We start from the raw sequence: 16,189 nt of genomic DNA, 5'->3' as shown, positions 1-16,189 counted from the left end.
GGAATTTTCCGAGATTATGTGCAAAGAGTTTGAAATGAGCATGATGGGAGACTTAACATTCTTTCTTGGACTACAAATAAAACAAAAGAAAGATGGCATATTTATTTGTCAAAGTAAATATGTTAGAGATTTGTTAAAGAAATACAATATGGATCAATGTAAAGAAATTAATACGCCTATGAGTGCAACACTAAGTTTAGATCAAGATATAAATGGGAAGAGTGTTGATCAAAAGACTTATAGAGGTATGATTGGTTCATTATTGTATCTAACTGCTAGTCGTCCTGATATTATGTTTAGTGTTTGCTTATGTGCTCGTTTTCAAGCTAACCCAAAAGAATCTCACTTAACAGCGGTTAAGAGGATCTTTAGATATTTATATGGGACTAAAGACTTTGGTCTATGGTACCCTAGTAGTGGAAATTTTGGTTTGATTGGTTTTTCAGATGCGGATTATGCTGGATACAAGGTTGATAGGAAAAGCACATCAGGATCATGTCAATTTTTAGGAAATTCTTTGATCTCATGGTACTCTAAAAAGCAAAATTCAGTGGCTTTGTCTACAGCTGAAGCTGAATATATAGCAGCAGGTGCGTGTTGCTCACAAGTCTTATGGATTGCTCAACAACTTAAAGACCTTGGAATTGATCTCAAGGGCATACCAATAAGATGTGATAATACAAGTGCAATTTGTATTACTAAGAATCCTGTGCAACATTCTCGTACAAAACATATTGAGGTACGTCACCATTTTATAAGGGATCATGTTGAAAAAGGTAATATTTCTTTATCCTTTATATCTACTGAAAATCAATTAGCTGATATATTTACAAAACCTTTAAGTGCTGAACGTTTTGCTTATATACGTATGCAACTTGGTATGTTAAATGAACTTGCATGAATTGAGGGGGAGTAATAACAAAGAGTAATGGAATGAAATTGCATGAAAGGATTGAGACGTTAATTACTTAAGTACTAAGCATGAATTAAGGGGGAGCATTACATATTATTTGTGATTATATGTGTGTATGTTCATGCATGAATTTTTGAGAATTGAAAATTTAATTTCAATTTCTTAAAAATTATGTGCTATAAATAAAAATGGGATTTATAATTAAGTACCTTTAATCAATAAAGGATATTTAATTATTTTTAAAATTTTTTTTTGGACGGTAAAAATGCATTAAAATCTTGTTGAGGTTTTTGGTTAAAATCAAACTAAAATCATTATTGCATTTCCATTGGGTTACGTCTAATAGCTTGAATTGAACATTTGTTCACATTGATGAACAAACCGGTCAAGCTTCATCCTATCCCTTTGCATTCTTTGAGTGGTCAAATCAATCAAATGAGGAGTACAAATGCAGTGTACTATATTTCTTTAAATAGGAGTACAACGCTTCATTTGTTCACTCACTCACTCTCTTTCTGATTTTATTCTCAAAACCGTCTTTCTCACCTTCCCTTTCAAGCTTTCAAAAGGGTTTTAATGGCACCAAAAAGAAGGCTAAGTAAATCATCTTCTAAACATGAGAAGGGTGAATCGTCAAGAGTGAATGAACCTATTTCACCTGTCATTCCCTCACCTTTAAACACGATTGACATTCCTAAGATATGATTTGAAAATCATACGGCTTATGGGAGATGGGTAGATGTTTCTAGGCAACGATCACTGTCTTTTGTTGATCTTCTCGATTATAATTTCTTTCTGTTTGAAGATTTTGAAATTATCTATGCTTTTATTCACTCTACTCCAGGTATGTTCTTAAGCCCTGGATCTACCACTTACCCTACTCTTGTTAAGTTCTTTTATTCAAATCTTTCTTTTATAATGATTGATGGCGAATAAGCTTTGAGAAGCTTTGTCAAAGGCCAAGAGATTATTATTTCTAAAACCCTAATGAATGATATTTTCAAGTTTTCTCATAATGCTGATGATGAAACCCCAAACGTTTTAGCCCTCCAAAACGCTCATGATATGTTTCTCATTGAATCTTACTCTGATTTTTCATCTTCTAAACAACTTACTCACAATGGCTTGAATCTTAGTGGAAAATTGTTGCATTATATTCTTGTCAGAACCGTCTTTTCACGTAACTCCTCTTGTGAATTAGTAACTGACTCACATCTCATTTTAATGTGGAAAATTGCCTCTCTAAAATCTGTTGATTTCTCTTCAATAATCTTCTCTACAATGCGATTTTGTGCTACGCACACTCGCAATTGTGCTCTGCCCTACGCCAATCTCTTGACATTGATTTTTGATCATTTCAATCTGCTCTCTGAAGTAGAGGAAGTTGATTGCTCTGGTCCTATCTCTTTGTCTGCTGAGATCCTCCCATCCCTTGGCATTTTCAAAGTCCATGACAAGTATGAGTTATACTCAAATTTGTCTTCTGATGATAAAGAACATCTTCAAAAACTTCATGGAAAGCGGCTTAATCGCCTTGAACCTCTCATCAAAGAACACACCACTCTTTCTCGACTCTAGTCTCTAGACATGGAAGTTGGTGAAATGAAATCTTCTCTACATGCACTACATGATAAAGTGTCCATTCTCACCTCTATGTTAGACACGTTTATGAAAGAGATGAAGGGGATGATAGTTGAAGATGTGGTAGTTGAAGAGGAGGTTGCTGATGATGCTGCTGCTCCTGAAGAAGATGTGGGTATGGAGAAGGCCAAGGAGCACAGAGAAGGAGAAGAAAAGGAGAAGGAGATTGCAGAGGAGGAAGCTAAGGAAGAGGATGTGAAAGAGATTGCTGAGGAGATTGCTGATGAGGTTCCTATTCAAGTCGTTCCACCTATCGTTGATGAACAAGCTACCCCTGGTAAACCTGAAACTTCCAAGAAGAGGAAGAGAAGGTCCAGGAAGTAATTTTATTTGTTGTTGCATGATGAACAATTTTTTTTTCAAACAGTATTTTGTTGTCTATAACAATCCCAACATTTTCAGTTCTTCCTGTTTCTTTTTGATGAAAGTCAAAAAGGGGGAGAAATGTATATATTATATTTTGTTGCATAACTTTGCTTGCTTGCTAACTTTGCTTGCTTGCTTATTTGCTTTGATCTTATGCATTGCTTGCTTGCTTATTTGCTTTGATCTTATGCATGCATAGTTTACATAGTTTAACATAGTTTAGCATTATATGTTTTATATGATCTATGATTTGCTCTGATTTATTAATGATTTGCTCTGATTTATTAGAGATTATCAGGGAATATGAACAACAATTCAAAACTTGTGATATTGATAGTTATTGTATATTGTATGATGCTGATTGTATAGTGTATGATGCTGAATCTGTATTTATGCTTGGATTGTTGATTGTTTATTCATGATGATTTGATATAACATTACAGTGATGATTATTATATTTGCATGTACTGATATTGGATACTTGTTTGCATGCTTAGATAATGTTTGTAATGGTTTGAAGTATGAAAGTTTATTATATTATTTTATTGTTCTGTTTTTGAAATTGTTTTCAAATTCTTGGAGAACATTCTGATACATTCTGATTGATGTTAAAGTCTTGAAAACATGATAAGAAATATTGGATAATTTTCAATTTATGTTAACTTCGAAATATGATTTAAGAAAATATGGTTTTGACTTTCATCAAGGGGGAGATTGAAGACTCAACTCTCTTGATTTTATAAAGTGGAAGATTGAAGACTTAATTCTTTCTAATGATGATAATTCAAAACACATATTAGTTAAACAAATAAATTAAGTAATTACATTTAGTTGTTTAAGTAAGTCTAAAATCATATTTGATATATATTTGATAAGTGATATATGTTTTAAGTTCGAAGTGTTTGAATATACTTAAAGGACTTGAATTTATCTTTAGATGCTGATCGTATAAGTTTGAAATAAGTTTCAATGTCTTGAAGGTAATTAAATTTACAATCAGATTAGTTTCGTAATTATGTTTGAAATATTTTAATAGGTCAATGTTCCTTGAAATTATATTTGAAATATTTTAATAGGTCAATGTTCCTTTAAATTATATTTGAAATATTTTAATAGGTCAAGGTTCATTAAAATTAACCTAGTTATTATTTTATATTAAGTATTTGAATATTTTGATACACGAATGTTTTAAACGGGTTAATGTTTAAACTTGTGATTAAAATTTGCTTGATGATTAAATATAGTACAAGGTACAATTGCTTTGTTAATTATAGTACACGGCTATGTTTAATATTGGATTAATTGTTATGCTAAATATAAAGTTTCCTATTAATAAGATAATATTTGAATTAATGCTAAAAATAGGAAATGGCTATTTGAATTAATACTAATAATAGAAATTAATTTGAATTATTTTTAAACGTTGGTAAATCTGGTTTGTGCTTAGTTTTCAATATCTTGTTTAAGTACTAACGTGGCAGGATAGCATTGGATATTAAAGGCAATTTATTTAAAGCTGTCAGTACACGTCAGTTTGGAGTTAATCTCAAAGTCTTGAAGACAGGCGCTGGAAGACCAGGTCTACAGAATTTAACGGAATGGAGCCTTCTTGTTTCTCATGAAGTGTAGAGGCGTAACACTATAAATACAAGGCTTTGTTTCAGAACTAAGATGCACCACTTCTTACAACTTTCTCTCTTGACTTAAGAAATTCTCTAAGTGTTGTAATCTTTAATTCTTAGTTCATCTAGCTCTTACATTTATAATAGGCTTAAAAGTTTTAAAAGAGTTAGATTAAGTTTAATACGCCTAACCTAGAATACTTTTCAAAGTGTTCAACTAGTGAATCTCTATTGTGAGATTTGGGATTTAGCTTTTATTAAAGGGACTTGTAATACGGTTCTTCAAGGGGAAGAACGTGGTGAGTGGAGATAGTGAGATCTTCATCTTTGTATTAAAGTCGGATTAATAAAAGGCGTTGAAATCCTACGGGTTGAAAGAGAACCCATAGGCGGGGAGTAGGTTGGTTAGAACCGAACCTCGTTAACATATCGTGTGTTATACTTTAAAGTTTATTTTTCCGCACATACGTTATTGTTCACGAATTGCTTCAAAGCTGTTCCAGAAAACAGTTTTGACAGACTCCTCAAACTCTTGAGACAAACAGCCAGAAAATTTAAAAAGCCCAAACTCTCTATTCACCCCCCCCTCTAGAGAGTATTCAACCTCCTATTAACCTTTCAACACGTAATTTCTAGCATATATCTATAATTTTCAATTCTAACCACTTCAACACAATAATATAAAACAAATAGTGTTGTGTGCCAAATTTCGTGCAAAACAAACCAAGTTTGAGCTACTTTATGCGCGAAAGTGCCAAAAACACTTAAAAACCTATGAAATCGCAACTTAACACGTAATTTCTAGCATATGACTATGATCTTCAATTCTAACCACTTCAACAGAATAATATATACCAAATAGTGTTGTATGCCAAGTTTCGTGCAAAAGAAACAACTTTGAGCTACTTTATGCGCAAAAGTTCAAAAAACACTTAAAAACCCATAAGATCGCAACTTAACACGTAATTTCTAGCATATGACTATGATTTAAAATTCTAACCACTTCAACACAATAATATAAAACAAATAATGTTGTGTGCCAAGTTTCGTGCAAAACAAACCAAGTTTGAGCTAAAGTGCCAAAAACACTTAAAAACCCACAAAATCGCAACTCAACACGTAATATCTAGCATATGACTATGATTTACAGTTCTAACCACTTCAACACAATAATATATACCAAATAGTGTTGTGTGCCAAGTTTCGTGCAAAACAAACCAAGTTTCAGCTAGTTTATGCGCAAAAGTGCCAAAAACACTTAAAAACGCATAAAATCGCAACTTAACATGTAATTTCTAGCATATGACTATGATTTTCAATTCTAACCACTTCAACACAATAATATAAAACAAATAGTGTTGTGTGCCATGTTTCGTGCAAAACAAACCAAGTTAGCTACTTTATGCGCGAAAGTGACAAAAACACTTAAAAACCTATACAATCGCAACTTAACACGTAATTTCTAGCATATGACTATGATCTTCAATTCTAACCACTTCAACAGAATAATATATACCAAATAGTATTGTATGCCAAGTTTCGTGCAAAAAAAACAACTTTGAGCTACTTTATGCGCAAAAGTCCAAAAAACACTTAAAAACCCATAATATCGCAACTTAACACGTAATTTCTAGCATTTGACTATGATTTTCAATTCTAACCACTTCAACACAATATTATATACCAAATAGTGTTGTATGCCAAGTTTCGTGCAAAAAAAACAACTTTGAGCTACTTGATGCGCAAAAGTGCAAAAAACAGTTAAAAACCCATAAGATCGCAACTTAACACGTAATTTCTAGCATATAACTATGATTTTCAATTCTAACCACTTCAACACAATAATATATAAAAAATAGCGGTGTGTGCCATGTTTCGTGCAAAATAAACCAAGTTTGACCTACTTTATGCGCAAAAGTGCCAAAAACACTTAAAAACGCATAAAATCGCAACTTATCACGTAATTTCTAGCATATGACTATGATTTACAATTCTAACCACTTCAACACAATAATATATACGAATTAGTGTTGTGTGCCAAGTTTTGTGCAAAACAAACCAAATTCGAGCTACTTTATGCGCAAAAGTGCCAAAAACACTTTAAATAGCATAAAATCGCAACTTAACACGTAATTTCTAGCATATAACAATGTTTTTTTGTTCTAACCACTTCAACACAATATTATATACCAAATAGTATTGTGTGCCAAGTTTCGTGCAAAACAAACCAAGTTTGAGCTACATTATGCGCTAAAGTGCCAAAAACACTAAAAAACCCTTAAAATCGCAACTTAACACGTAATTTCTAGCATATGACTATGATTTGCAACTCTAACAACTTCAACAAAATAATATATACCAAATAGTGTTGTGTGCCAAGTTTCGTGCAAAACAAACCAAGTTTGAGCTACTTTATGCGCAAAAGTGCGAAAAACACTTAAAAACCCACAATATCGCAACTCAACACGTAATATCTAGCATATGACTATCATTTACAATTCTAACCACTTCAACACAATAATATATACCAAATAGTTTTGTGTGCCAAGTTTCGTGCAAAACAAACCAAGTTTGAGCTACATTATGCGCTAAAGTGCCAAAAACACTAAAAAACCCTTAAAATCGCAACTTAACACGTAATTTCTAGCATATGACTAAGATTTTCAATTCTAACCACTTCAACACAATAATATATAACAAATAGTGTTGTATGCCAAGTTTCGTGCAAAACAAAACAAGTTTGAGCTTTATGCGCAAAAGTGCGAAAAACACTTAAAAACCCACAATATCGCAACTCAACACGTAATATCTAGCATATGACTATGATTTACAATTCTAACCACTTCAACACAATAATATATACCAAATAGTGTTGTGTGCCAAGTTTCGTGCAAAACAAACCAAGTTTGAGCTACATTATGCGCTAAAGTGCCAAAAACACTAAAAAACGCATAAAATCGCAACTTAACACGTAATTTCTAGCATATGACTATGATTTTAAATTCTAACCACTTCAACACAATAATATAAAACAAATAGTGTTGTGTGCCATGTTTCGTGCAAAACAAACCAAGTTTGAGCTACTTTATGCGCGAAAGTGCTAAAAACACTTAAAAACCTGTAAAATCGCAAATTAACACGTAATTTCTAGCATATGACTATGATCTTCAATTCTAAACACTTCAACAGAATAATATATATACCAAATAGTGTTGTATGCCAAGTTTCGTGCAAAAAAAACAACTTTGAGCTACTTGATGCGCAAAAGTGCAAAAAACACTTAAAAACCCATAAGATCGCAACTTAACACGTAATTTCTAGCATATGACTATGATTTAAAATTCTAACCACTTCAACACAATAATATAAAACAAATAATGTTGTGTGCCAAGTTTCGTGCAAAACAAACCAAGTTTGAGCTAAAGTGCCAAAAACACTTAAAAACCCACAAAATCGCAACTCAACACGTAATATCTAGCATGTGACTATGATTTACAGTTCTAACCACTTCAACACAATAATATATACCAAATAGTGTTGTGTGCCAAGTTTCGTGTAAAACAAACCAAGTTTCAGCTAGTTTATGCGCAAAAGTGCCAAAAACACTTAAAAACGCATAAAATCGCAACTTAACATGTAATTTCTAGCATATGACTATGATTTTCAATTCTAACCACTTCAACACAATAATATAAAACAAATAGTGTTGTGTGCCATGTTTCGTGCAAAACAAACCAAGTCAGCTACTTTATGCGCGAAAGTGACAAAAACACTTAAAAACCTATACAATCGCAACTTAACACGTAATTTCTAGCATATGACTATGATCTTCAATTCTAACCACTTCAACAGAATAATATATACCAAATAGTATTGTATGCCAAGTTTCGTGCAAAAAAAACAACTTTGAGCTACTTTATGCGCAAAAGTCCAAAAAACACTTAAAAACCCATAATATCGCAACTTAACACGTAATTTCTAGCATTTGACTATGATTTTCAATTCTAACCACTTCAACACAATATTATATACCAAATAGTGTTGTATGCCAAGTTTCGTGCAAAAAAAACAACTTTGAGCTACTTGATGCGCAAAAGTGCAAAAAACAGTTAAAAACCCATAAGATCGCAACTTAACACGTAATTTCTAGCATATAACTATGATTTTCAATTCTAACCACTTCAACACAATAATATATAAAAAATAGCGGTCTGTGCCATGTTTCGTGCAAAACAAACCAAGTTTGACCTACTTTATGCGCAAAAGTGCCAAAAACACTTAAAAACGCATAAAATCGCAACTTATCACGTAATTTCTAGCATATGACTATGATTTACAATTCTAACCACTTCAACACAATAATATATACGAATTAGTGTTGTGTGCCAAGTTTTGTGCAAAACAAACCAAATTCGAGCTACTTTATGCGCAAAAGTGCCAAAAACACTTTAAATAGCATAAAATCGCAACTTAACACGTAATTTCTAGCATATAACAATGTTTTTTTGTTCTAACCACTTCAACACAATATTATATACCAAATAGTGTTGTGTGCCAAGTTTCGTGCAAAACAAACCAAGTTTGAGCTACATTATGCGCTAAAGTGCCAAAAACACTAAAAAACCCTTAAAATCGCAACTTAACACGTAATTTCTAGCATATGACTATGATTTGCAACTCTAACAACTTCAACACAATAATATATACCAAATAGTGTTGTGTGCCAAGTTTCGTGCAAAACAAACCAAGTTTGAGCTACTTTATGCGCAAAAGTGCGAAAAACACTTAAAAACCCACAATATCGCAACTCAACACGTAATATCTAGCATATGACTATCATTTACAATTCTAACCACTTCAACACAATAATATATACCAAATAGTTTTGTGTGCCAAGTTTCGTGCAAAACAAACCAAGTTTGAGCTACATTATGCGCTAAAGTGCCAAAAACACTAAAAAAACCCTTAAAATCGCAACTTAACACGTAATTTCTAGCATATGACTATGATTTTCAATTCTAACCACTTCAACACAATAATATATAACAAATAGTGTTGTATGCCAAGTTTCGTGCAAAACAAAACAAGTTTGAGCTTTATGCGCAAAAGTGCGAAAAACACTTAAAAACCCACAATATCGCAACTCAACACGTAATATCTAGCATATGACTATGATTTACAATTCTAACCACTTCAACACAATAATATATACCAAATAGTGTTGTGTGCCAAGTTTCGTGCAAAACAAACCAAGTTTGAGCTACATTATGCGCTAAAGTGCCAAAAACACTAAAAAACGCATAAAATCGCAACTTAACACGTAATTTCTAGCATATGACTATGATTTTAAATTCTAACCACTTCAACACAATAATATAAAACAAATAGTGTTGTGTGCCATGTTTCGTGCAAAACAAACCAAGTTTGAGCTACTTTATGCGCGAAAGTGCTAAAAACACTTAAAAACCTGTAAAATCGCAAATTAACACGTAATTTCTAGCATATGACTATGATCTTCAATTCTAAACACTTCAACAGAATAATATATATACCAAATAGTGTTGTATGCCAAGTTTCGTGCAAAAAAAACAACTTTGAGCTACTTGATGCGCAAAAGTGCAAAAAAACACTTAAAAACCCATAAGATCGCAACTTAACACGTAATTTCTAGCATATGACTATGATTTAAAATTCTAACCACTTCAACACAATAATATAAAACAAATAATGTTGTGTGCCAAGTTTCGTGCAAAACAAACCAAGTTTGAGCTAAAGTGCCAAAAACACTTAAAAACCCACAAAATCGCAACTCAACACGTAATATCTAGCATGTGACTATGATTTACAGTTCTAACCACTTCAACACAATAATATATACCAAATAGTGTTGTGTGCCAAGTTTCGTGCAAAACAAACCAAGTTTCAGCTAGTTTATGCGCAAAAGTGCCAAAAACACTTAAAAACGCATAAAATCGCAACTTAACATGTAATTTCTAGCATATGACTATGATTTTCAATTCTAACCACTTCAACACAATAATATAAAACAAATAGTGTTGTGTGCCATGTTTCGTGCAAAACAAACCAAGTTAGCTACTTTATGCGCGAAAGTGACAAAAACACTTAAAAACCTATACAATCGCAACTTAACACGTAATTTCTAGCATATGACTATAATCTTCAATTCTAACCACTTCAACAGAATAATATATACCAAATAGTATTGTATGCCAAGTTTCGTGCAAAAAAAACAACTTTGAGCTACTTTATGCGCAAAAGTCCAAAAAACACTTAAAAACCCATAATATCGCAACTTAACACGTAATTTCTAGCATTTGACTATGATTTTCAATTCTAACCACTTCAACACAATATTATATACCAAATAGTGTTGTATGCCAAGTTTCGTGCAAAAAAAACAACTTTGAGCTACTTGATGCGCAAAAGTGCAAAAAACAGTTAAAAACCCATAAGATCGCAACTTAACACGTAATTTCTAGCATATAACTATGATTTTCAATTCTAACCACTTCAACACAATAATATATAAAAAATAGCGGTCTGTGCCATGTTTCGTGCAAAACAAACCAAGTTTGACCTACTTTATGCGCAAAAGTGCCAAAAACACTTAAAAACGCATAAAATCGCAACTTATCACGTAATTTCTAGCATATGACTATGATTTACAATTCTAACCACTTCAACACAATAATATATACGAATTAGTGTTGTGTGCCAAGTTTTGTGCAAAACAAACCAAATTCGAGCTACTTTATGCGCAAAAGTGCCAAAAACACTTTAAATAGCATAAAATCGCAACTTAACACGTAATTTCTAGCATATAACAATGTTTTTTTGTTCTAACCACTTCAACACAATATTATATACCAAATAGTGTTGTGTGCCAAGTTTCGTGCAAAACAAACCAAGTTTGAGCTACATTATGCGCTAAAGTGCCAAAAACACTAAAAAAACCCTTAAAATCGCAACTTAACACGTAATTTCTAGCATATGACTATGATTTGCAACTCTAACAACTTCAACACAATAATATATACCAAATAGTGTTGTGTGCCAAGTTTCGTGCAAAACAAACCAAGTTTGAGCTACTTTATGCGCAAAAGTGCGAAAAACACTTAAAAACCCACAATATCGCAACTCAACACGTAATATCTAGCATATGACTATCATTTACAATTCTAACCACTTCAACACAATAATATATACCAAATAGTTTTGTGTGCCAAGTTTCGTGCAAAACAAACCAAGTTTGAGCTACATTATGCGCTAAAGTGCCAAAAACACTAAAAAACCCTTAAAATCGCAACTTAACACGTAATTTCTAGCATATGACTATGATTTTCAATTCTAACCACTTCAACACAATAATATATAACAAATAGTGTTGTATGCCAAGTTTCGTGCAAAACAAAACAAGTTTGAGCTTTATGCGCAAAAGTGCGAAAAACACTTAAAAACCCACAATATCGCAACTCAACACGTAATATCTAGCATATGACTATGATTTACAATTCTAACCACTTCAACACAATAATATATACCAAATAGTGTTGTGTGCCAAGTTTCGTGCAAAACAAACCAAGTTTGAGCTACATTATGCGCTAAAGTGCCAAAAACACTAAAAAACGCATAAAATCGCAACTTAACACGTAATTTCTAGCATATGACTATGATTTTAAATTCTAACCACTTCAACACAATAATATAAAACAAATAGTGTTGTGTGCCATGTTTCGTGCAAAACAAACCAAGTTTGAGCTACTTTATGCGCGAAAGTGCTAAAAACACTTAAAAACCTGTAAAATCGCAAATTAACACGTAATTTCTAGCATATGACTATGATCTTCAATTCTAAACACTTCAACAGAATAATATATATACCAAATAGTGTTGTATGCCAAGTTTCGTGCAAAAAAAACAACTTTGAGCTACTTGATGCGCAAAAGTGCAAAAAACACTTAAAAACCCATAAGATCGCAACTTAACACGTAATTTCTAGCATATAACTATGATTTTCAATTCTAACCACTTCAACACAATAATATATAAAAAATAGCGTTGTGTGCCATGTTTCGTGCAAAACAAACCAAGTTTGACCTACTTTATGCGCAAAAGTGCCAAAAACACTTAAAAACGCATAAAATCGCAACTTATCACGTAATTTCTAGCATATGACTATGATTTACAATTCTAACCACTTCAACACAATAATATATACGAATTAGTGTTGTGTGCCAAGTTTTGTGCAAAACAAACCAAATTCGAGCTACTTTATGCGCAAAAGTGCCAAAAACACTTTAAATAGCATAAAATCGCAACTTAACACGTAATTTCTAGCATATAACAATGTTTTTTTGTTCTAACCACTTCAACACAATATTATATACCAAATAGTGTTGTGTGCCAAGTTTCGAACAAAACAAATCAAGTTTGAGCTAATTTATGCACGAAAGTGCCAAAAAAAGCTTAAAAACGCATAAAATCGCAACTTAACCTAGTGGAAAAAACCTCATTTGCTGCGGTTTTTTGGCCATTATTTGCTGCGGTTTTGACCCCCAGCAATTGTGATAGCAGCAAATGTCCTATTTTAAATGCTGCGGTTAACAACCGCAGCAAATAAGGGCAATATTTGCTGCGGTCATGGGCAAAAACCGCAGCAAATAATGGGGGTTATTTGCTGCGGTCATGTGTAAAACCGCAGCAAATAACCCCCTTATTTGCTGCGGTTTTTGGCAAAACCGCAGCAAATAAAAAAAAAAAAAAAATTTTTTTTTTTTTTTTTTTTTTTTTACTTTTTTCGTTGGGAGTCTCTCCCCCACTAAAGAGTGCTCTGATATTCAGTAAACCAATGCAAAAGATCTGAAACTACAGTATTCAACACAGTGATCAACACCAATTACTACCATTGTTGAAGTCGATAAAGATACTGGTTTTAGAAAATCATGTATAGCAGTCAACGAGTATCCAAGATAAAATGATTACAAAGAAAGAAAGGACATATACATTAAGGTAAAGGGGACCATATACAGCTAAACAAAGTCAGAACTCAGAAACACCCCTATATCAGAAAAAAATTTGTACAACAAAATGACAGCCTGACCCTCGGCTGCATAGAGGAGCTTGTTTAATTATACCAAGTACTTCAAACACAGAAGCCTTTACTCTAATTCAGACAACTAGCTCTGAAACTAGAACACAAGGGTATCCATGCAGCTTCCAGCTGTATTTGAAGTTATCAAAAAATATTAATCAAATCACTGATTACACAAATACGTACACCCTATAGTCGTTGATGGAGGACGGCCATGGATCATGTTTTTTGTCCAGACGAAAGTGAAAGGCGATTGCCGGGTGTAAACCTAAACAGAAAACAGTTTAGCTCAAGTAAAAGAATTCACTTTAAGCAATAAGAAATAAGGATACATCGTACGAGGATTTTAGACTTACGTAAAGTGCAGCCCGGGTTTTTGAAAAAGGTTTTTAGGAACTGTTCCATTTAGATTATTGTTCTCCAGATGCCTGTTAAGTAGAAGTATTTTTGCGTTAGTATCGAATTAGGAAAAGAGAGTTATTACGGTTCGTTAGCGAGAGTACTCGGGAATACATAAGACAATGAAAGTAATCCATGTGCCATCAATTTTTTAACAGATTTGAGCCATCAATTACAGAAGTACAATCAAGTCCTTGATAAAGAAGCACATCAATCAACATGCCAAAAGCTTCATCAACTACAAACAAAAGATTAAAAAAAACAACTACGATAAATGTCAATCCAAGTCCATTTTCATTAACTTGACAGTAGTGCCGATGGGCAATCATTCATCTAAGAAATTACCATGATTTTACTCATATATGCCAAAAAAAAATACCTCCATTTAGATAATGACTACTAACTACCTCAGTGTTGGCCGCCATAAATACCTCCATTATGGGTGTGTAATGCTCGTTTTGCTGATTGAGAATATGTGCATAATCACTTTGTAATTGTGAGCTATGGGTGTGTTTGGTTCAATCTTCAATCCCAACCATAGCAAGGTCTTCATAGTCTTAATAAAACATGTAGATTGTAGATTAATGGCTTGGTCTTGTTTGTGCTTGCTTAGGGATTTCTTGCAAGAGAGTCAATGTTTGATTCCATGTCTCTTTTGGCATTTTGTGGATAAAAGAAAACTAAAAATCATGTATTTTAAGAAGTTCAAATAAGCTTCCAAAAAAATGCTTATGGATGGTCACAATTAACTGTTTGACTCAGCCCTCCTTTATAATGTATGTCTTTACCATTCCACAGAATTTGACTCATAATTTATTGCACCATTTTTCTATTAGAATAGATGAATTCATTCATCGAAGACAAGAACAAACAATGAATTTGATTATTAGCAGTCATGGGTAAAAGGTTCAAACGAGAAGGAACTTACAGTTCACGCAAACTTCCAATCCCTCCAAGTGATGAAGGATTGATAGATAGACAAAAGGAATCAGATTCGAAATTACAATCAACAATGCTCTAATCTGAATATGACACACTCATTAAATCTAAACAATTTTTCAACTTTGGTATCAACTTCAAATAACTATAAACTGCAAAACATTGTGCTCATCAGATTATAACATCAACACCTGCGTATACTACATAAATTCAAACGATCCAACACAGTTCATAGACAAAAATCAAATCGAAAGGAAGAAATCTATCAATAAAATATCTCCAAATCATCAAACACCAATACAAAACCCCAAAATCTGAAAATTCATTGATTACATAAATCAAGCACAAAAATGAACAGAGATCGCTAAATTTTAGCAGATCCAAATTAATCAAGCTTCCAAACACTTCGATTCATCAAAAGAAATAAAACAACCTCAAATCAACTTCGACTTCAAGTTTTAATATCATCACATCAACATCTAAACTAAAATTTCTGACCCCATCAACCATCTAAAACACTACGATTCACCATAATAACATCAACTCAAGTTCAAAATACAACAGATTCAAACTTCAACAACAAAGTCAAAACAAAAAAGATCGACACAATGAATCTAATCTAATCTAAAAAAAAAAGAGGATCGAAAATGAAAGCGAGAAAGCTTTAAGTACATACCTTGAGGCGCGAGAAGAGCTTGAGGCTGTGAGAGGAGGAAGAAAGAAGAGAGATAAAATGACTGTTGTTCGTTTGTGAACCCTATTTGCTTAAGGGAAGGCGAGAGAGTATACAGAAGCTTAAGGGTCTTAATATTGAGAACCCTATTTGCTGCGGTCTAGCATAAACCGGAGCAATTGATGAAGAACCAGTTTTATATTACTTGTTATTTGCTGCGGACATATACAAAACCGCAGCAATTGAAGGTGCTCATATGTATTTGCTGCGGTTAAGTCCCAAAACCGCAGCAATTAATGTTTTCTTTTTTTTTCTAATTCTTTTTCCTACTTATTGCTGCGTATATACACAAACCGCAGCAAATGATTAGCAGCAAATACGTTTTTTTTCCACTAGTACACGTAATTTCTAGCATATGACTATGATTTGCAACTCTAACCACTTCAACACAATAATATATACCAAATAGTGTTGTGTGCCAAGTTTAGTCCAAAACAAACCAAGTTTGAGCTACTTTATTTGCA

General features: G+C 32.9%; 1 long non-coding RNA gene across 1 annotated transcript; it reads right to left on the bottom strand.

Moving 5' to 3' along the window:
• Positions 1-13,493: 13,493 nt before the first annotated feature.
• Positions 13,494-15,827, bottom strand: LOC130811117 (uncharacterized). The gene is made up of 3 exons (XR_009041114.1): positions 15,669-15,827; positions 14,011-14,082; positions 13,494-13,922 (listed from the first exon to the last, which is right to left on the bottom strand). It is a non-coding gene; the product is annotated as an uncharacterized LOC130811117 (long non-coding RNA).
• Positions 15,828-16,189: the final 362 nt, after the last annotated feature.

The sequence above is a fragment of the Amaranthus tricolor genome, chromosome 4, assembly GCF_026212465.1.
Source record: "Amaranthus tricolor cultivar Red isolate AtriRed21 chromosome 4, ASM2621246v1, whole genome shotgun sequence".
NCBI lineage: Eukaryota > Viridiplantae > Streptophyta > Magnoliopsida > Caryophyllales > Amaranthaceae > Amaranthus > Amaranthus tricolor.
The sequence above is the reverse complement of the archived record's forward strand: the minus strand, read 5'-3'. Positions and strand labels throughout refer to the sequence as shown.